Source organism: Zootoca vivipara, chromosome 3, assembly GCF_965207765.1.
Source record: "Zootoca vivipara chromosome 3, rZooViv2.hap1.1, whole genome shotgun sequence".
Classification (NCBI taxonomy): Eukaryota; Metazoa; Chordata; class Lepidosauria; order Squamata; family Lacertidae; genus Zootoca; species Zootoca vivipara.
Genome location: NC_142586.1, coordinates 10,673,354 through 10,695,711, shown reverse-complemented (window position 1 = coordinate 10,695,711; position 22,358 = coordinate 10,673,354). Strand labels below are relative to the sequence as shown.

At 41.7% G+C, this 22,358-nt stretch overlaps 2 protein-coding genes across 12 annotated transcripts in view; one reads left to right on the top strand and one right to left on the bottom strand.

The window, feature by feature from the left end:
• CHGB (chromogranin B) overlaps positions 1-19,203 on the bottom strand; it is an 82,483-nt gene extending 63,280 nt beyond the window's left edge. For 2 of the 4 annotated variants that reach the window (XM_088665557.1, XM_088665560.1), the window contains exon 1: positions 19,067-19,203. The gene's annotated coding sequence lies outside the window, so the exon portion shown is untranslated. Of the gene's footprint in view, positions 1-1,090; positions 1,145-14,878; positions 14,948-19,066 lie in introns of those variants that run through there. The other 2 variants (XM_088665558.1, XM_088665559.1) reach the window with 2 other exon arrangements.
• A 24-nt stretch (positions 19,204-19,227) lies between these two features.
• The window catches only part of GPCPD1 (glycerophosphocholine phosphodiesterase 1), a 36,880-nt gene continuing 33,749 nt past the window's right edge, over positions 19,228-22,358 (top strand). For 4 of the 8 annotated variants that reach the window (XM_088665562.1, XM_088665566.1, XM_088665561.1 and 1 more), the window contains exon 1: positions 22,010-22,094. The gene's annotated coding sequence lies outside the window, so the exon portion shown is untranslated. Of the gene's footprint in view, positions 19,534-22,009; positions 22,095-22,358 lie in introns of those variants that run through there. The other 4 variants (XM_060272399.2, XM_060272401.2, XM_088665564.1 and 1 more) reach the window with 3 other exon arrangements.

Here is a 22,358-nt window from a genome sequence, read left to right as displayed (position 1 = left end):
TGTACCAATAGTCACAGTCAGTTTAAGGCAGCATGTGCTCGTATGATTTCTCAGGTCTGGGAATTATATAAACAGCTGGTCAGTTTTTTGAGAACATAAACTACAGCCATTTATCAGTTAATATTTTGCCCAGTTCTTGTGTTTCATTGAACTAAACCAGCACAAAAGCATTGTTTAACTGAGCAATGTTTTTGTGCCAATTCAAAAAAAAGCCTACTGTGAACAGCAGTAACCAAATCATCATGGTTTAATCTCATTCATTTGCCATTTCTACTTCTCTAAAAGGAGAGAAGTAGAAAAGTTAAGCGACACATGAATCAGAAGAAGCAGGGGCAGAAAATGGTCACAAAGCTGATCAGGGATTAGCTGCAAAGCAGCTGATTTCATGGAAATCTAAGCTGGAGCTAATGTTTTTGAAGAGCTCCTCAGTTCACCCACACTGAAGTGGCAAAGATTGCTCCAACATTTCAACTGTTCTTCCGGGAAACCTGCCAAAGGAAAACAAGCTAGCTGCGTGCTCTGACAACACCTGTCACGCAAACAGCCCGCCTTCCAAGAAATCCAGTCATGCTCTTTGGAATGAAATAAACAGACAGAGTAAAACTTGACCATCACGGCGCCAGGCACAGCGTGACCTTTCCAAAGCATCTGTGTGCTTCAAGTCCACATATGCCCTAGTGTTTATCAAATCCAGGACAAAGAAGACCTTCACCTTCAGGAATAAACCAGTGATACATTGCTTTGTGAAGGGGGGGGGGGTTTCCACAATTCTAATCTGCTGATCAGGCCCTGCGGACTCATAGCATTCCCAGGAGTGGAGGAGCAAGGTCAGCCGTTTGTGCTTCATGCTTAAAGCATGAAGGACATCTTGTCCTCTATAAGACATCTGATCAGCCAGCATTCAACCCTACCAAAAAAAACCAAAAAAAACCGTAACTGCTCTCTGGCTACAAATGCATATATAGTTGAATGGCGCTGGGTCCCCCTCATAGTTGTTGTTGCTGCCCCCCCCCTCTAAATTAGTGAGAGGTAAGTACAACAATGTATGAACTACCGGTAATTAAAATTTGAAAGCTCTGTCTAGACTCACCCGTTCCAGGATCACTAGGGTGGAGTGGGGTGATCGTAGTGTCACAAGGCCATGCTATTCTTGTCAGAAAGGAAAGTTATTTTATGGACACCCTTCAATCATAGAGAGCTGCAAACACTGGTACTGATTGTGTACCCTAAACACCTGAGCTGACAGTAATCAAGATGCCCAAACGTTATATGTGTAATAGCCTCTTCTTGGCACCCATTATGATTTGTCATAATCTGAAGACCAAGCACAGAAAAGGACTGCTAAAACAGGAAATTAATATTTCACTGTCATTAGGAGGGCATAAATATGTTCTGTATGCTTGGCTGGAGCAAGGAAATTAAAGGGGGTGCAGTTTTCCAAACCCTTGAAAGCCATGACATGGCAAGCTGCACCTGTGGAGATTCCCCCTGCCACAAATTTGTTATACATACAGAATGCTGATGCCCTAATGTTGAATAGATGCCTCCCCATGTGTTACCCACTCAATTGTAAGACTAGATTATTCTCACTCAGCCCAGGCACAACGCTGGCTGCTATAGAAAAGCTCTGCAATATGTATCATACCAATTTAATATTGTTCTAAAGGAGTGATAGCAGTTTGGCCAGAATGACTGCAAATGTCCATTCCTAAGTCAGTGGCAAAGTTGCCAGGCAGATCTTCCTTTGGGAAAGCTGCAGGCAAAATGGTCCAGGAAGGCTAACTGACGAATGGGAAAGTTGATATCCAATGGGTGCATGGGGTGAGCATAACAATATTACTGTAATGGTTTCTAGGTCTGCTGAAATAGTTTCTAGGCCTAGCTCCCACCAGAGGCAGGCTGCCTGAGCTATAGCAGGTGCAGACTCACATAACGGAATAAATGCTCCTCCATGAACAACCTTCCCTTTAAAACAAGAACCATATATGTGTAGGAGAAGGGTTGAAGGGTTGAAGGTTAGTATGGCAGCCTTCTCTCTTGACATTCTGGTTTTCTAGGTGCAGGGAGTGTTTTTTGTACAGTACCAACCCCATCTGAATTACAATGGGGTCGATGGTGCCAGATGTAAATCAGGGCAGTATCTGTCAGCAACAGCAAGCTGTGTTAGCAAAGCAAGCAAGCAAGCCCTCCGCCTGGCTTTTCACTCAAAAAAAGGGAGCCCAAGGCAAATTGATTAAGAACTACACAATTACCGGAATTCCTCACTCTGCAAAGCATAGGCTTCCAACACGCCTTGGTACAAAACTCTTGTCAGGTGTTCTCCTGGCCCGTAGAAATAAAATTATACCACTGAAGTTGCTTTGTTTCTAACCAACTTTCTCTCACACGCAAACAAGTGTGTTTCAGCTCATGTGATCATAGTCCAACCATGCTGAGAAATTCCGGAGGGATTTCAGAGCAGCCCAGTTAATCTCTTGCAACAATAACAACAGGCGGCTGACTACCCCGTCCTGAGGTGAGGTGGCATTACGACATTTGACTAGGAGGATCTGCTGGGAATCCGACTGCTTCCTCTTTCCAAGCCCTCCAAGCGCGCTCCCTCCCCCTGCCACGTGTCTCCTTGGTAGATGTGTTTGTCTCACAAGAAACGAGGAGTTCCAGGTTAGCTGCAGAAGCAAAAAGGCGAGCCTCCGCCAGACCCCCTTCTACTTGACTTACAAGGCAGGCTCAGCACTTCCAGCCAGGCAGTTCCTGAAGCGGCAGGGGCACGAGAAAACACAGGCAAAAAAAGCAATCAATGTTGGGCTGCAAAGCAGTTCATTTGCCTGCAGACCTGGTCTTTTCAGAGGTTTTGTTTTCGCTCTCGTTACCGGTAGAGTGGCAGCAGTGCATGGTGTTTATACAGATTACAAATGGTTTTTTTTAAAAAAATATTTTTATTGTTAGTCGCCTCGGGACCTATCACGGGAAACAATGCATAAATTCGAGGGGGGGGGGGGAGACACACTCGTGTCCAAAATACTGTAAAAGCAAAAGACATAAATGTTTTCCCCCCTAGCCTCAGAACTCCATGTAGTGGTGATTGGCACTACACCAATGAGGATGAAATTTGTGGTGTCAGCCGGTATTATTATTATTATTGGAAAACTTGAAGCATAATTTTGCAGGGAAACTATTGGGGCATGGAATGGAATTCGAGAAGGAAATCCTTACAGAGTTCAGTTAGAAAGCGCTTGGTGGTGGGCTGTTTTTTTGTGGGGGGGGGGGTGCAAAAAAATACAGAGAAGCAGAAGCACCGACAACTTGCATTCCGAAGCATGGAATGTGCATGCCGAAATTTACTTTTAGCCCGTTCAGCGGGGCTTTTCACTCCGGAAAAATGTGCATCGGATTGCAGAAGCACGCATTGTCTGCCAGTGCAAACAAGGATCTTTTATTATTATTATTATTATTATTATTATTATTATTATTATTATTATTATGTGTATAATGTAATTTCTTAAGACTGAAATCCAATATTATTAGTTTTGTTATTAATCACATATATAGCCCACCTTTTTCCTCCAAGGAGCTCAAGATGACATACAATAGGAGGGTTATTGTTTTGTTTTATTATGTATTTTGTTTTATTCTTTTGAATTTTTATGTTGTGAACCACCCAGTGATCTTCAGAGGGAGGCATACAAATATAATAAATAATAATAAACAAATAAATGCATGGTTCTCCTGCTATGCCTTATTCCTCACAACAACCCTGTGAGCTGGGTAGGCTGAGAGGCAATGACTAGCCCAAGGTCACCCAGTCAGCTTCATGGCCAAGTGGGGATCTGAACCCTGGTCTCCCAGGTCTAAGTCCAACGCTCCAACCACTACACCCCACTGGCTCTACACACGCTAACCTGCGAATAAGCACAATTGAACTGGATGGGACTTACTTCTGAGTCAATGTGCACAGGATTGTGTTAAACTTGCAATACAATCCTATGTGTGTGTACTCTCAGGAAATCCTATTATGAGCTACCATGAGTGTCTTTAGACAGTAAGGCAGGATAAAAATATTTTAAATATATAAGTACAGAAGGAGGAAACGGTGTGGAACAGAGTCACAGGAAAATGACAATCAAGTTCCAATAATAATAGCTACAGACAAGCTTGGATAAATAGAACCGTTTGCTAGGTTTCAGCAGCATAGCAGATATACAAGACCATTTCAGTAGAACTAAAGTTTTTGGGGCCACCTAGGACATTTCAAAACGGCAACAACGGAGGAAAAAGAAAAGGTTTATTTTTATTTTATTTATTAAATTTGTATACTGCCCTCCATCCCAAGATGGTTCACAACATAAAAATACAATATGAGAACACTAAATACATAATAAAAACAAAAACAAACCAATAACCCCACTCCCATAATATATTTAAAAGGACATAGAATGTTAATCAGCCAAAGGCCTGGTTAAAGAGAAACATTTTCACCTGGTGCCTAAATGAGTCTTTCCTTAAGCATCTGGTTGGCTACTGTGAGATCTGGATGCTGAACAAGGTGGACCATTAGCCTGATCTGGCAGGCTTGTTTTATGTTCCTAACTGTGGTTACTGGGGATAAGATAACTTAAAACCATTGTTTATGGAGCTGTTTTATTTTCACTGGTTATAGTTTAGCCACAGCTTGTTTGTGTTTGGACAATGCACTAAATGGATTAAAATTGGAGTGAAACTTACTGATCTCTTCCACATGCCATGCCAAAGGAGGCGGGGTGGAACATGCAGGTTCAGGAGGAGGCTAGTAACACAGCTTAGCATTACATTCAAATGCAGCCACTGGGTATGACTGAACTGGTTTGAACACACATTTTCTGGAATGTTGTGAATGTGTATCTAAGCTACCTCCACTTTGGAATGTTGTTCTGTCTTTAGGATTCCTAGTATAGTGAATTCTGCACCAGATACAAGGCAATTTCAAGTTCACACAGCGACTGTGCAATGAATGAAATTCATTGCTTGTGAAACATTTAAACAGAATGCTTAAGCACTTGCTTAAATTAAGCAATCAGCCTGTCAAGATGAAAAAGATTACAGCTTCACAGTGTGTTGACTCTGGGCCTGTCATTTTTAACATTTTTTTTTACAATGATGTGCACTGTTTGTTTTTTGTTTTTTTAAATGCCTACTCTAATCTGAACTCAATATTTATCCTTGAGCTGATTAGTCACGTATTGTCAATAACTTGCTGATAAAAACCAGTCAAACCAGTATAAGTGTAAGTACCTTAAAGACCAACTAAGTTTTTTATTTTGGTATGAGCTTTCGTGCACATGCACACTTCTTCAGATACACTGAAAAGATTTTTGTTGTAGTTCTTCTAACCTTTCTCTTCGCTTATGCATTAAGCAAACAGCAGAAAAGAACTGGCATCTCTCACCAAGGATTAAAACTGGGTGGAAGTCAATCAATGAGTCAGAAACTTGGCTTATCCTCTTGGGTCAACAGTCAGCAATATTATTGCAATATTATCAGTTTGTCTCAGAGTCTATTTCAACAGGCAGCCTTTAAGAAAGCCCAACACCTTAAACATTGACAGTAATTTGTTGAAGTGGTTCCTGTTTCAAATATGCATCGTGAAATTGGGCTGAGGCAGGAACAGTGAAATGCATCTGCTTTAAATAGAGCAGATTTCCTGGTTGCAAAATGCATATACTGCACTAGTTGTTAATGACACAGGAAATGGGGAGCCTGTTTTTTTCTACCTAACTGGATAAACAAGCGGCAGACACACAAAATTTTAAAAGTGGGGAGGAGGGAGGGCAGGAAAAAGAGGAGGAGTGCTGTAGCAGGAGAATGGTAGCAGGTCTATAATAGGAGTGTGAGCAGAAGGATGTGCCTTAGAGGCAGTGGGTGAGGCACCTATTCCTCCTCACCTCCACTTTTTAACCTACTATATCTGCATGCTTGCTATCCACTTAAATAATGGAGTGGTTTAAGGAATGTAGTTAGGGGACTTGTTTATTTATTTATTTATTTATTTATTTATTTGTTTGTTTGTTTATTAGTTCATAACATTTATATATAGATTGATTGTTTAAAAAACCCCACCTCAAAATGGTTTTATTCTCAGTGCAAACAAATTGCACTGTCTCCTTGTTTAAAAGATTCTGGGGCATAAATCTTACAATCCTGCACCTTGTTAATCCAAATTCTTCACCAAAAAGATCTGAATTCTTCAATCAAATAATGTCAATTAAGGGAACTTGAGCAACTTTTCTCATTTTGCATAATTTATTCTTCAGTTTTTATCATTTTTACATGATCTATTTTTGGCTTTGGAAGGGCAATTGTTCTTCATAGGAACCTTCATAGGAAAAAGATTCCCAAACCCCCATGGACACACAAAAAAGTTGGTTACAAAATAACAGAAATGTACGGAAATCTCCCATCCCAGCATACCAGCAATGTTTAGCGAGGTGTTCAACATTCTTTGTTTACTTTGGCCTTGTTCAAACAGGGAGTTAAACCGTAAGTTAGCTTTATTATCGTTGGTGCAACCTGGCTAAGCATCCTCTTCTGGTCACAAGGAGGAGCCCAGAGGACACAGTAAGGTAACAACCACAGAGAGCTCTGAGCTAGCAGCTTGCACCAAGGAGGGTTTTTGAGCTTCCGTCTGTTGTCCACCTCTCCTGTATACTACCCTTTTGGTTGGGACAATTGCAGACTCTTAAAGGGCCAATATTCTGGCTTGAAAGTGGACTCTGCTCCTTTGCTCAATGGCCCACCACCTGCACCATTGGACTGGTGAGGTAGTGCAAAAAGCAGTTACGGTAGTTCTTACTGAGAGGCTCTCACCTTCTGATTCTATGGACCCTGATGCTGTTGGATCTATTTAGAATGCTGTTGGTGTGCCATGCCAGAGGACTCCATCCCAGCTGTCATGCAAGGGCCGTGACTCTTTCATTTTGGTACCGCCTTGTGCTAAAAGGCAAAAGAATTTCTTTTTCTTTTCTTTCTTAAATACTTTTTATTGGTTTTTTAACATATAACGAGAAAGCAAGAAACAAGAAACATAAATAAAAACATTAACACAAACATAAAAAAACAAAAAACATACATATACAATAATTCAAAAAACATTCATCTTTTCTGACATTGTAGGTTGACTTCCTCAGCCCCCCTTCCTGTGGTTCATCTTATACTCTCTTTGGCAATTTCCAAATCTTAACATCTTAACATTTTTTTTCTATCTTAAACATGTTTATACACTTTAAATTTTAAACCAAAATTCTGTAATTATCCTTTTCATTATAGTTTACATATTTATCATCTATGACAACATCATACTCCTCTTTCCTTACATATTATGTTTCTACCTTAAACATACTTATTCATTTAATTCATATTATAAAATTCTTAATCTACTTTTACGCAATACTAAACTAAAAATTCTCTTATACCCACGCCTCTCTTCTAAGAACTCCCCATCTCAGTCAAAACCATATTTCTATTATTAACCCTTCTAATCACAAGGCCCCTTTTACAGTCGGCAAGTCTATATAAACAGTCCTACATGTATTTCAATTCGGGTTACCCTATTACATAACCACTTATAAACTATTTATCCCATCCCTTCCTCACCTTTCTTTCTACCCTCATTCCTTTAACCTTCCCCTGCTGCCCTGCATCTTTCTTCAATCCTGTAATTCTAAACACCCCTTTTTCTATTTTCTGTGGTCATCTTGACTCCCTGGTCCGATGTCTTCATCTGTCAAGAGGAGATATTTTTCAATTCATACTGATTTTTCTCAACTAGTTTTTCGTGCACAGGTGGACTCTCACTCCTTCTGTACCACTCAATTTCTTCTATATGGACTGGGGTGCTCTCACCCTTCCCCAGTCCTTCTTGTTGGGTTTTCCCCTCCACTTCCAATTGGACAGTTGGACTCTCACTCCTGCTGTTCAGTTCTTTCTGATCATCGCAACCTTTGAGTTTTCTAATCTCCAGATTGCACTGTACCAAGTCATTTTTAATTTCCAATAGCTGTGCCAGCACAAACTGCTCAAAGTCAGATATGTTTTGGCTATCTACTTTCCTTCTCCAAGGATAGTCAGTGTTTACAAAACAGGAAATGGTGTCCACAACTCATCCAGAATCGAAAGTCAAAAGTAATAATCCATTTTCAAACAATATATCCTTTTTTCTTTATTTTCTTCACCAAGATCCAATCCAATTCCCTTATATATCCAGTCATTATATTCAGTAGAGCTCTTGGCAGTTCAGAAATTCAAAATCGAAAGTACATTCCTTTGGAATGAATCACAGTAGTCTCTCGGCGCTTAGAGGGCTCTCCTCCAAAGTAAGTAACAACTAATTTTTCCCTTTTAGGCAGTGCTTATCTTCTTAAATTCAAATGCAACTTTGGGCTTAGGACAATATTATTGCCTTCTCCATCACACAGTGGTCAGGGGCTGATTTCCTCTTTTCCACCCCTTCCCGTGGCCCGATTTTTAATGATTTGGCTGTCCAGATTTTTTATTTTCGGTACTCACGGTACAGTCATTTTTAGTTCCAAATTTAGAAAGAACCAATTGCTGTAGCCTGGCAGGGTCGCAGCTTCGTGCCTCTGAGATAGCTTTGCTCCGATGCGCCGCGTTCTGCTCCTATCCCCTGCTCTCTCAGTGCCCAAAAACTAGGCAACCGATGGAGGGGGGAGCACGCTCCTGGCGTCTGCCGGATCCATGCCCCCTAAACGCTCGATTAGGGTTTTTTCTGGGGGGTCACTGAAAGAATTTCTTAACACCAACACTGATCATTCCTCGGCATGGAAGGGTTCTCCAAATTGAGGCCCCTCTGAGCTCAGACCCAAATAAAGTCTCAGTTGTTTGGTTTGTTGTCTTTTGATGCAGCTTCCATCATTTACAAGTTTAGGCTATCAACCACGTTTTATAAGAACAGGCATACATTTTGCATAAATTTCAGCAAAGGCTGTTGCAACATTATTCAGACATTTAAAAAACACCTTCTGTTGTGGAAATCATATGATACAAGTGAAGACTTAGTCTATGATAGAGCTAGCAGAACTCTACAGTGTAGGCAGTGTTTCAATTCAGAAATCAGGAGAGTAACTCTGAAGCTTCTGGCTGTGGGTAAATCTCGGGCTGGAGCATTGCTTAGCAGGGTTTGTTGTGGAGGGTTGTTGCTGGGGGTTTTTGTATCTTTGGTTTGGTTATGTACTCTTTTTTAAAAATCATTTTTATTGATTTTCCCATAAAAACAGCCAATTAACACATCCATCAAATAATAATCACAATCCAATTAAAAACAATAAATAAAATAAAAAACAACCAAATTACAATCTAAATTATTAATTATTAATTTTTCCAGGCTTCCCATAGTCTGTACTTCTGAAGTATATCTCCAATATCTTCGTTCCTGCCTGTTGTTCTCCTATTTTCCACATTCCGATCTTAATGCTTTAATGTTCTCCGTCCCTGGCTATGCGATTCTCAAGCATGTCAGAAATCATATATCCTTTCATCCATTGAGTATAGCTATATTTGTGTATATATATATATTTCCAACTGTCTATTTGCCAGCACAGCTTTTCCTGAATTCATTCCAATCATCCAATCCAGGCTGTTGTCCAAGTCTTTCGTTTAAAGTTTATAGGAGTGTAGCATCTAGATCAAGGGAAGTAATAGTACCACTGTATTCTGCTCTGGTCAGACCTCACCTAGAGTACTGTGTCCAGGTCTGGGCACCACAGTTCAAGAAGGATACTGACAAGCTGGAACGTGTCCAGAAGAGGGCAACCAAAATGGTCAAAGGCCTGGAAACGATGCCTTATGAGGAACGGCTTAGGGAGCTGGGTATGTTTAGCCTGGAGAAGAGAAGGTTAAGGGGTGATATGATAGCCATGTTCAAATACAGTATATAAAAGGATGTCGTATAGAGGAGGGAGAAAGGTTGTTTTCTGCTGCTCCAGAGAAGCGGACACGAATCAATGGATACAAACTACAAGAAAGAAGATTCCACCTAAACAGTAGGAAGAACTTCCTGACAGTAAGAGCTGTTTGGCAGTGGAATTTGCTACCAAGGAGTGTGGTGGAGTCTCCTTCTTTGAAGGTCTTTAAGCAGAGGCTTGACAGGCATATCTCAAGAATGCTTTGATGATGTTTCCTGCTTGGCAGAGGGTTGGACTGGATGGCCCTCGTGGTCTCTTCCAACTCTATGATTCTAACTCCCAAATTGTTAAATTATTCCAATCTGGGCAGTTGTCCAAACGTGTCGTTTGAGCATACTCTTTGCAATATTGCAATGTAAATGAACTGTATTCCTAGAAGGGGGGTTGCTAGACATCCATTTAGCCTTCTCTCTCGCTCATAATGAAGAAATTCTGCAGATGCACTGCATGTTATCCCAAATTGTTGTCTCAAGTCATTATAAAGTCAGCTAGCAAGTATTTCCCACTTCCCTCAAAAAAGGGAGGAATTCTCATTTTTCTGTGCTGCGTCATATTAACAAGCACCATTTTGTTCTTCATTTCTTCTTTTATCTTTATCAAGTCTTTCAAGTCTAAACAAAGCTGTGCAATTGAATAGTTAATTATAAATAGAAGTCCATCTGTACTTTTTTTTTTAAAAAAAAAGGTTTCTTAATTAGGCTTGGCATAGAAAAACAATTGTAGGTATTGAGAAGAAGAAAAAGAACATACCAACCACCTCCGTAATCCAAACACCATGATGAGAATCTCTTTGATGTCCAAGCTTAAACACCAGGGACTGTGCAGTTCTGCAGGTTTTTTCTCAGTCTTCTTCAGACCAGATAATGTCTGTTTATTGTCCACATCTAATTATTTTATCAAACAGATACCGGTATTTCTGGCTATGAGTGACTTCGGAGAGTGCCAGCCGTGTCGTGCCCTGGGACCCAGCCTCCTGCCGCTTGCACCTTGATGCAAGCTGACAATCTCGGATGGTCTGCAGGTCTATGAGACAGTCCTCCCCCACCCTGGAGAGTCTGCCAGGGCTAATTACCCCCATATCAACCCTGAATTACCAGCACGGCTGAGGTCCGATCGTGTGGGAGTCAGCCATTTCTCACCGCCGGAAACAGGAAGCTGGTTATGTACTTTTTGATGTTTTATTTATTGATTATGATTACTTGTCTTATGTTTGTAGTTATATAATTTTTATACGTTGCAAGCTGACCAGCAGGGTTTTAACTTTGTAAAGGCGGCATGTAAATAAAATGACTGATTGACTGATTGACCTTGGGATTGATTTGCACATGGGAAGCAACAAGTGTCCTTTCCCTCACTGAAAAGCTTTCACTTTAAGTGATTCCTTGACCATTTCAGATGGCTTGGCCCATTTAGTCCAGCATCCTTTTCTCACAGTGGCCAACCAGATGCCTGCATGAGGCTCAGTTGTGCAATGATCCTTGGCAGAATAATGCACACTTATCAAAAACCTCATTTAGTTAGATGAAATGGGAAAGATGCATAACAGAGCTCCAACAGTGCACTTATTAGCATCTTCAAATTAAAATGACTGCTAAGATGAATTCACTGAACACCTGCAGCTACACAAAGGGAAATGATTTCCCCCCAAGAAATGCCAGATGTGCTGGCAAGTTCAGTTTTCATTAGTATACAAGTGACCTTTCTCTCTCCACTATGGGATCTTTATACTTGCTTGAAAGAATAATGTGGCATGGAGTTTGATGTACAGAGTCCAAGGCTTATTCCTTTAAATGGGTTGGAGTAAATGCTAAGAGCTCTCCATCATTCAGGGCTGTGTTGCTTTGAACATCTCTGCCAATGCTGTGCAAAGAATCTGGCACAGAATTTGGCTGCCCTGAGCTTTGCCTTGCCTTTCAATTCTAATGTTTCTAGTCTGTATGGCTATGAAAAAAGTGTGAAAGTGTTGTGCTGGCATTCTGAGCACCAGCACAATATCCTCTGTTGCCAGGGATAATATATAGAAGCATAATGGGCAGCAAATATATAAAATCATCATCATCTGCAGTTATTTGGCTGACATTGAGGGAAATGGGTGTTAAAACCCACTCTCACACACTATTTTTCTCCTACACAACTATTTAGGGCCCCTCATGTGAACACCCAGGACACTGTCATTTTTGGAAAGATGGACAGACAGAATGATAAAAGGCTGGTCCTAAAAATCTTCAACCATCTGCATCAAAGTAATCCCACTGGCCTCAGAAGAGAATGCTTTGGAGTGTGCGATTTATTCACTATTGTTTAAAAATCAACACTCCTAAACATACAGTCCAATCCTAGAGAAGACAGTATAGTAGCTTAAAGGAGAAGTGTTCATGGCAACTTAGGTAGCAGTCCTAATCACATCTACTCAGAAGAGAATCCTGTTGAATTCAGTGTGACTTACTCCCAGTGAGGTGAGGATTGCAGTCTTAATGATTGTTCATTTGATGGCTACACTGTATTCTGTGCATATCACTTCCACCTTTTGACCTGCATCTAACAAGGAGATGGAAGTGCTGAATCAGAACAGGCAATGTTCCCATCTGTCAGCCACACCTCCACAACCGGCTATAACCATTGGATCTGGGGAAACAAATGGTGTAGTGTGCACACAAGTCTTATCAAGCTGATCAGTAGTCTCAGGGTTATTTGAGGCTCTTCCAAAATCCTCCTGGTGATCTGTTTACTGTAGTCTCTTGGAGCCTCCCACCTTAGCATTATGCTAGAAGCCATTAGTCATACTGATACAGGACACACATGTAATTGAGAAGCCCTGTATAAGACTGGATTTGTACCTGGTGATCTTCTTTTTGAAGTGTCAAGATGACACAGATGTCCACTTATAAAAACTGTAAACTGTTTAAAGGAGACCTGTTGGGCATCTGTCTGACGGAGGAGACAAGAGGAATGATAGCCTCTGGTTGGGGAAATCTCTGCATGGGCTTGGATTCCAGCTACTGCAGGCAGAGCTCCATTTAAAAAGGCAGTGTTTTCCTGTCTCCCACTTCCATACACCCTTTGTGAAAAGCTGTTCCTGAGGTTTGTGGGGCTCACTAGAACAGCTTGGAGTACAATGCCAGGGAGTTGAATAAGCTGCTGCAAAAAGGGAGGACGGGGAGAAATTGAGGGTCCTCCCTTGAGCAAACAAAAATGTCTTCTGCTTGCACTAGGGCACATTTGGATCTAAGCCATAATCATTTCTGCATCTTAGACAGTGATAGTTTTCCATACCAGTAAAATATTAACAGAAATAAGCAGCCACTTCTAAAAATTTGCCTGTTACTGAAGACTGTCAGATTCAGTCTGTTATGGTGGAAACTACAACAGGCATTAAAACTACTCTGCAGTGTCCATTTAAGCATATGCTAAGAACATTTCTCCCAATATTAAATAGTTTAAAGTGATGCCACTTTTGTGGCATCTCAGTTCATATCCTACTCCTGGCTTTTCCATGGGGCCAGTTCACACAGTCAGTTTTGCAGCTGTTTAATTTCTGGTGGGCAAGTGCAAAGAAATCTAATTATGTAGGAACCAACTTTCAGTAGAACAGCACAGGGACTGAAGTGTGTAATAGGAGCATAGGAAGTTGGCTTAATCCATGGCAGACCATGGGTCCTTCTACCGGTAGCTCTGTACTGTCTACACCAGGCATCCCCAAACTTCGGCCCTCCAGATGTTTTGGACTACAATTCCCAACATCCCTGACCACTGGTCCTGTTAGCTACCGGTAGGGATCATGGGAGTTGTAGGCCAAAACATCTGGAGGGCCGCAGTTTGGGGATGCCTGGTCTACACTGACTAGCAGCATCTCTGCAGGGCTTCAGACATGATTCTCTCCCAGTCCTACCTGAAGATGCAAAGGATTGAACCCAGGACCTTCTGTAAGCAAAACAGATGCACTACCACTGAACTATGGCTCTTCCCATATTAATAATAATAATAATAATAAATTTATTATTTATACCCCGCCCATCTGGCTGGGTTTCCCCAGCCACTCTGGGCGGCTTCCAACAAAGATTAAAATACATTAAAATGTCACACAATGTTAAACCTGAAACAACTGCCTCTTTGAATTTGGTTACTATATTCTTGCTTTGCTTAGGTCTGTACAATCAACTGCCTTGACTGCAAGTTTTTTCTTGTGCGTTTTTGTATTCTGTGGTTGCAGTTTGTCCAGTTCCTCCATCAAGAAAAAAATCAATAAAATTAAGATAAACAGTATCCTTGCTTTGCTTTTTATGTTAGCTCTGCACAACGTTTGATGTTAACTGTTGGTGGTGGGGGGGGGTGTCCACTGGGCAGAGATGGTGGGACAGGACAAATTATTACAACTGCAGAATAAGACAATAAACAGCAATTAAGACAGAAAATTGTGTGGTATAAAGCAAAGCAAGACTACTGAGACTTATTACTGCTCACTTGCTCTCACCTAAAGAAGAAAACAGTGCACACAGACACACCATCTAGTCTGTGCAAAGCAAACTGAGCACCAGATGAAACAAAGGACAGATTTGTATAGCAGATATGGACACCATCAAAATAAAAGGGAAATGTTAAATCAGCAACTGCAGACTTCACCTTTGTTGTTTTTCCTCTACTTACTACATTTCATGCAAAGGTCACGTAATAAGTTGTTTGGGCAGCAAGCACTCCCTGGATTTGTTATGCAATGATCTCTCAGCAAGACGAAGAAAAACAACCCGTTTGCCTTGTAAGTGATCCAATCCAAATGACTGAAGAGACAGCTGGATTGTATTCTAAATTCTCCCTTGCAAACTGTACATCAAAGTGTTTGGGCCAGAACAGCTAACAATGCTCATCTTCCCTGCAGTTCTAAAGGGCTGTGTTCATGGGGATACTGTTGCCTCTGTAACGAGGAGTACCTTTCATCAGTTTAGGCTGGTGCAACAGCTGCAGTTTCTCTTGGCCACATCTAGATGGGACTTCGGAACCTGGAGGTAGTATATATAGTCATCATGACCAGTAACCATTGATAGCTGTGTTCTCTACGAATTTAATCTCTTAAAGTCATCTGCTCTGGTCCATGGGGTCACGAAGAGCTAAGTAAGGGGACAGCCAGTGTTCAGTAAGTCATCGTGATCCTTATGCAACCACTCACACACCACTTTCATCTCTCAGGGGAGATGATAATGCTGTTGGTACATTTCCCCAACAACAAAATACTTTGCTTTGAATTTTGGGGAAAACAGTATTTCCCCTGATTAAGACATGATAATGATGAGAGTTCTGGATTTCTTGAATCAGCTTCCTAATTTCTGAGCATATTTATTTTTAAAAATGGAAAAACCTTCAAAAGCCTGCATTTCCCCAGCAACAAAATATTGTTCTGGCAGACTGTGGTATCTATCCCATGTCTGGATCACTGAAAAGCATGAGTTGCAATTGTCCTCCTGTTCCTATCCATCTACTTTAAAACACGATCATCTGGGAGAGGATGTTTAATAGGGAACCGGTTCATAACTAAAATAAATAAAGAAAGAAATCTGTGTCATTTGCCTGCCGGTCTCATTTTATGAGCTGCTGTAATAGTCCATGACATAGACCTAACAAACCACAACACTGCAGGAAGTTGGTATACTACGCAGCTATTTTGCAAGGCAGCTTGTTACCCTAGCAATACTACACTGTAAACAAGGATTTCAGGAATTTAGAGTGAAGCAATCAGAGCTACACCAAGGACTTTTAAAATGTGACTATAGTGGAAAGCTGCAAACCTACTTGAATACTCCCAGAATATTTTTATTATTCACCCATACTGATTTTGCTTTGGATTCTTGGTTACGCATAACATAAATAACGTATTTGTTTTCACTGCTTCGCAACCAGAGCAAATGTGGGATGAATGGCCCAACATCTGAAACGCTTGCCACTATTAATCTGATTGTCATTTTCTAACTCCATTTTTCTTCTTTTCAAAAAAGAATATGTCAATAGAGGAAGGCTTTATAAACCACTGCTACTCTTTTTGGTCAAAAACTAAACAAGCCCAATTAGAAAATCCTACACTAGATATTAAAAGCCTTTCCCCCAACCTCTTGCACAGAAACCCATAACTTAATCTATTAGTAACTATGCAAAGGCAAAAGCATGTGACTGTTCTGTTAAAGGACGACAATTTTTTATGTTCATGAATGGCTTGGTGCATTCTTGTTTTTCGAGGACTGGTAATTGGGTGAGGCCAACATCCATCATTTCAGATTTAAAATCCCTTTTAAAGTGAGATGCATTTTAATTAATTTTCCACAGCACTCATTATTATATCCTGTGACTCATTTTATGTTTAATTAACATCACTGCTAGCGTGACCTGTCAAAGCTGCAGATCGGATTCCAGGGCCTCATATAAGCTTCTAAAACAGATTGGGTAGGAGGAGAAGATCAACTGATGAACAAACAGGGCCAGGGAAGAAATTCATTTGGTTCGCATTTTAATGCAAACCTAATTCATACTTTCTGAAGCAGTGTGCAAACTGAAACACAGCTATCCTTCAAAATCATGCTTCTCCAACTTTTCCTTTTTTAAAAATCACAAATTGACGTGAACTGAGCTTAAGAATGGGAAACTGAAGAACTGAGAGAAACCAAAACTGACAGATTTGTCCATTCCTAGTAGTGCTCTGGCTCCGTATTTTGTCAAAGTGGAAGCAGAAAACCAGAGTCTTTCATTCATTCAATAGCACATTGAAATAAACATTTGCATGCAATTTGTAAACAGCTTATAGAGCACACCAATATCAACAGTATGAGTTATACTCTGTATTGAGAAGCTTTGGGTGTGATGCATAAGTAGTTTAATCATTTTGGTTTACGACAAGAATGTTGATACTGGCTTGGATCTCTAATTGCCTCTTAAAACAGGTAGCACCAGATGCTTATGAGGAAAGGCTGGGGAAACCTCAAAGCATTTATAATTTGATCAGGAAGTTAGGACAGATATCCATGCAGGAGGATCCAGCTCTTTAGTTCCTAGGTCATTCAAGACTTGGTTCTGTTTCAGAGTCTTCACTTGGTAGTGCAGACTCCCTAGTCCTGTAGTTTATGACAAAACACAAATTATATACAAAAACTATTTTTAAAAAGACAGATTTGAAAAATGGGTGATTTTTATTGCCTTTTGGAATGAAAAATATATTAGGCCATTTTCATGATTTTTCTTTAGCTGAAAGCAATAGCTTTTGAGTTTATTTTTGTTTGAATGGTTCTCTTTGCTGGCAGATGATATAAACTTTTCTATACTTAGGATATATTTTGCTTATGCATATTTTCTTAATTATTAAATCCTGTTATTCAGGACACATTCTGGCCGGACACTGAGGTCCAGCACCGAGGGCCTTCTGGCGGTTCCCTCGTTGCGAGAAGCCAAGTTGCAGGGAACTAGGCAGAGGGCCTTCTCGGTGGTGGCGCCTGACCTGTGGAACGCCCTCCCAACAGATGTCAAAGAGGAAAACAACTACCAGACTTTTAGAAGACATCTGAAGGCAGCCCTGTTCAGGGAGGCTTTAATGTTTAATAGATTTCTATGTTTTATTTTTCTGTTGGAAGCCGCCCAGAGTGGCTGGGGAATCCCAGCAGATGGGCGGGGTATAAATAAAATATTATTATTATTATTATTCAATTAAAAATATTTTAAATGAAAGATTGCTTATTTTGATGCATCCTCAATAGATCTTCTCCATCTGCCTTCTTTCTCAATTTGAAACTACTTTTTTATTTTAATACAAGTAGGTATAATCAGCAATGAACTGAGACAATTCTTGACAGATTTCTGCATTGCAGGGGATTAGACTAGATGACCCTCGGAATCCCTTCCAACTCCACAATTCTAAGATTCTAGGGCCATGGGTATAATTGCAGGACAGGAAGGCTCTCTATTGGCTCTAGATCAACAGCACAGAACATGGCCTTGGCGAGTATATTGCTGGGGAAGCTGGCACAGACATGTATTATAGTGTGTGCATGGGCCAGGTGCCATGTCATGCTTTGGACATGATCTATTGAACACTTCCCTTAAAGGGTTGGTTGCCACCAATTTACTGGATGACAATAACCATAGATATATAGTATTCGCCGATATGGAACATATCAAGCACTGTGCAACCAGAGGTATGGGGGAGAATAACATCTACCAGAGATGGGAGAAGAGTTTATTCAGCCATAGCTCAGTGATAGAGCATCTGCCTTGCAAGCAGAACGTCCCAGGTTCAATCCCCAGCACCCCCAGATTGGGAGAGACTCCCGTCTGAAATCCTGAAGAGGCGATATACAAATTCAATCAACAGTAACATTCAATGTTTAATGTTTTATTATATTTTTATATACGTTTGGAAGCTGCACAGAGTGGCTGGGGCCACCCAGTCAGATGGGTGAGGTATAAATAATAAAATTATTGTTATGATTATGGAACAGAACATCCCTGTTTTCATCGTAGAAATGTTGGGGTGTGTAATAATAATAATAATAATATCCGTAACCCCTTACAGTCTCTGTCAGAAGGGTGTGTGTATGTATGTATGTATGTATATGTATATATATATATATATATATATATATATATATATATATATACACACACACACATACACACACACACACACACACACACATTACATATATATACAATTACATACACACTCCTGAGCTTCCCATACATGAGCAGGAAAGTGTGTGTGTGTGTATACATATATCTGTAAGCCTGGATATTATTATTATTATTATTATTAGTGCTTTTTCTGGAGGGACGCAGGGGGACGCATACCCCTAAACATTTTGTGAATCTTTGTACTTTTGTCAATTTACTGTATTTATTTCACCCGATTTGAACTATAAAATGGTGACATTCTTGAGTGAAAACGAGAGTACCCCTAAACATTTTTAAGGGGGGGGGAAGAGCATTGGTTATTATTATTACATACCCTCCCAATAAATATATTATATTAGTAGCCATAATATTCCTCGCTCTTCTCGGGGGGGGGGAGGGCGGGGGAAAAGCGGGTTAGTCGGCGCGAAACCCGACCGCGTCTGAGCAGCTCATGAACTTGCGACGAATCTCACCCGAAAGCGGCGGCGGCAACCCGGCTTGGCCTTTCCTTCCCTCCGCTGGTCCCTCTCTGCCCTGCCTTGCGCGTCCGCCTCCGCCCGCCTCTCTCCCCTCAGCTTTGCCAAGGCCGCGCTTTCTAGGAAAAACCGTCGCTTGTCCTCTCGCGGGCGGGTGAGGCGGCTTCTGTCTCTTCCCCCCTCCCCCAACCCCTTCTCTCCCTCTCCCACTCCCTGATTGGCCGCGGCTGTCACGTGCTCCCGGGCGCAGCCTCCGCTCCCCTCCCCCTTCCGCCCGTGGCGGCTGCTCCGGTGGCGGCTCCGGCCGGGGCGGCTGTAACCGGTTTGAGGCAGGGAGGGGAAGAGGCTCGCCAGACGTCAGTCCCGCCGGCTTTATCCTCGCCGAACCCGGAGCTGGGCTTGGAGAGGAAGTCGAGTCTCGGAGAGCCCGTCGCCCTCGCACGGCTCCCTTTTCCTTGGGGCAGGTCAGTCACAAAAGATGGGGTCGCGCGCGGCTGTGGGGGCTGCGTGTGGTGGGGAGGCGCCTACGCTTTATTGCGCGTTTTGCTGTGAGGAAACCTGTCTTCTTCCTCCACCTCCTCCCACGCCCCCCCTTTCCTGCTCTTTGTTGGTTTAATCCACTCCCCCCCCCAGTAAAAACACCGAGCTAACGGTAGAATTCGAACTCTGCACTTGACCATCAAGGTGTGCGTGGGGGGGGGGGACGTGGGCCGCTGGGACTGTGTATATGTGTGTGTGCGCGCACAGAAACCGCACCCTTTAACAACAACCTCGTTTGGGAGGACTGGTCCTGCGTGGGGAAAGTGATCCTGTGTCTGGAGCGTTTTTCTGTGATCCTCTGCGGAGATCCCTGCATCGCAGTGGGGTTGGATACTAGATGGCCCCACGGAGGCACCTTTCCTGTTGTGAACTGCCCTGGGATCTTTGGATGAAGGGTGGTGTGCAGATGTAACAAGTACAGTAGTAGTAATATCTTCCAACTAACTACAATTCTGTGATCTAAAAGTAGTAATAATAATAGTATCTTCCTAGAGTGATTCTGTGATCTCCTTCTTTGACAGCAGGAACTGCTCCTGTTAATAGGGACAATAGGCAGCTTCCTCCCGCTGAGCCCGAAACAACCATTTTTACCCAGGGCTTATCCATAATTCCCAGCCTTGCCATGGAGAGGATGGAAACTGAGCGTGGAACTTTTTGCATGTGCTTTGTATGTGCTGCTGTTGCTGAGATATTTGCCCCCCCCCCCACAAGCTCAACAAAATTGTTATTTTTGTAAGGTTACATTTTTCTCTTCATTACTTGATTCCTCAAGGAGGTCAGGGTGCTGACTCCCTCACCTTTTTATCTTAACAACAGCCTTGGGAGTTGAGTCAGGTTGAGAGGTGGTGGCTGGGTCCAAGGTGACTTGTGCAGTGAGCATTGTGGTGGGGAGGGTGGTGAATTTGAACTCGTTTCTCCCTTCCCAGCCACTGTTGAGTAGGCCGGTGTTCATCTTCATTGGGCCCAAGGAACTTCCATAATTCCAGTTATACAAGATGGGACCTGGCTTAAGTTATTTACTGAATGTTCCCATCTTCCCTTTTCTCTCTGTAGGATGACCAAGATGCAAAGGAAGACAGCAGTACCTCTGCAGTTTTTAACAGCTGTGTAGATGAGGGAACTTCAGCAGGTGCAGCTTCCTATGCAGAGAGAGGAAATGTGCACCTGTTGAAAGCCTCTCTACTACATGACAATCGGAGGTGCAAAGTTCTTTCCTTCTTACCATCTGGCAATTCTTACTTCTTACTTAAAAAGGGGGGACAAACAGGAAAATGATGCCATTGGTGTGACTACCCAAAGAGAGCCAGTGTTGTGTAGTACACTAGACTTCAGAAGAAGCAGGAGTGCAGTTCTTCTTGTTAGAAGTTCAACAAGAGAAGCATATTCTATATTGGAGAGGGAAAAGGGAACCCCGCTTACAGTTTTGCTTTATTTAATTATAAAGGTATTTCTGTTCCACCGTATCAGAAAATACCAGGGGCAGTTCTATAACAATAGAACATAAATAGAGACAGAGAATAATGTGGCCCTTCCTTCCCACTTATAATCCCTGCAGGTTTATAAAGATCTTATTTCTTTGTGTGGTTTGCGGAGGTGGGAGAGGAATCTAACCTGTGTTTGAGCTGTACTTCAGACTGCAGGTGGGAATTCACATGACTGAATACTTTTCCATGTCTTAATAATTTTCTGCATATCTATTTATATTAGTTATATTTATTCTGGCATGTGAGGAAGAAGGCTAGGTTAGCAACCTTCTCCCTGACATTACAACTTTGTGTGGAAAGAATTGTTTTGGTATGTGAGTTCACGTGAGTTCTCACCAGCAATGTGAAATTGTACAGCCTAGGCACAGATTGGCCGCCACAGTGAAACTGCTAGTCTCTCACTCTTCTTCCTCAGTGGTTTTGGCGGTGTTACGCAATAGTCCCTTTTTATTCCACCTCTCTAGAGTTATATGGGACCGGTGGTTTCATAATGCTCCTGGTTAATCCAGACAGTGGTCTGTCTTGCAGAGGAGGGAAGGAAAAGAGGTCTAGGTACTGGTTTGGCTTCTGTGTCCTTGTCTGCCTCTTTGGTGCAGAGTATGTGGGAAAGATGCCAGATCCTCCTAAGAGCTGGGGAGAAGCCAGCCAGAGAGAAGGGTGCTAATGAAAGGTTTTAAATTATTGTGTTTGCTATTGGTCATAGACACACAGACTGGGGTGGCAGGAGGCAAAGAAATGTGTTAAAGGTCTTTCTACATTATGTAATGTATGTGACGATAAAAAAGCTGGTGCCAGCTGATATGGAGCAGCTGTCTAGGGAGGAATGTGACTGTATTAAATAACATTAAGCTAGCTGCAGCATGGATGACAGACTCTTTTGAGCCTTATATATCCTTTAAAAACAGACAAGCTCTTCAGACGTGAAGGATTTGAAGAATAGCAGTCCTTTAAGTGGGATGTTATAGACGCCTTCTGTGTACAGTAGGGAAAACTTTGTATAGGTATGTAAGCCATTTTTTAAAAGAAGATTGATGATAATGTGCACATACATTTGCATTTGATACTACTGTATTGTAAACATGGTGTTAAACAGTAGACAGTCATTGGGATTTGTTGGTTTACCTGTGATTCTGTTTTCCTTTTTGTATATCTCAGTCTTACTTGTTTTAAGCAAGATTAATCGCATTGGCTCAGGATTGTGGAAGCTTCAGTATATAGACCATGTATTTCTTGTATAAAAAGTACCAGATAGACTTTCTAACCTG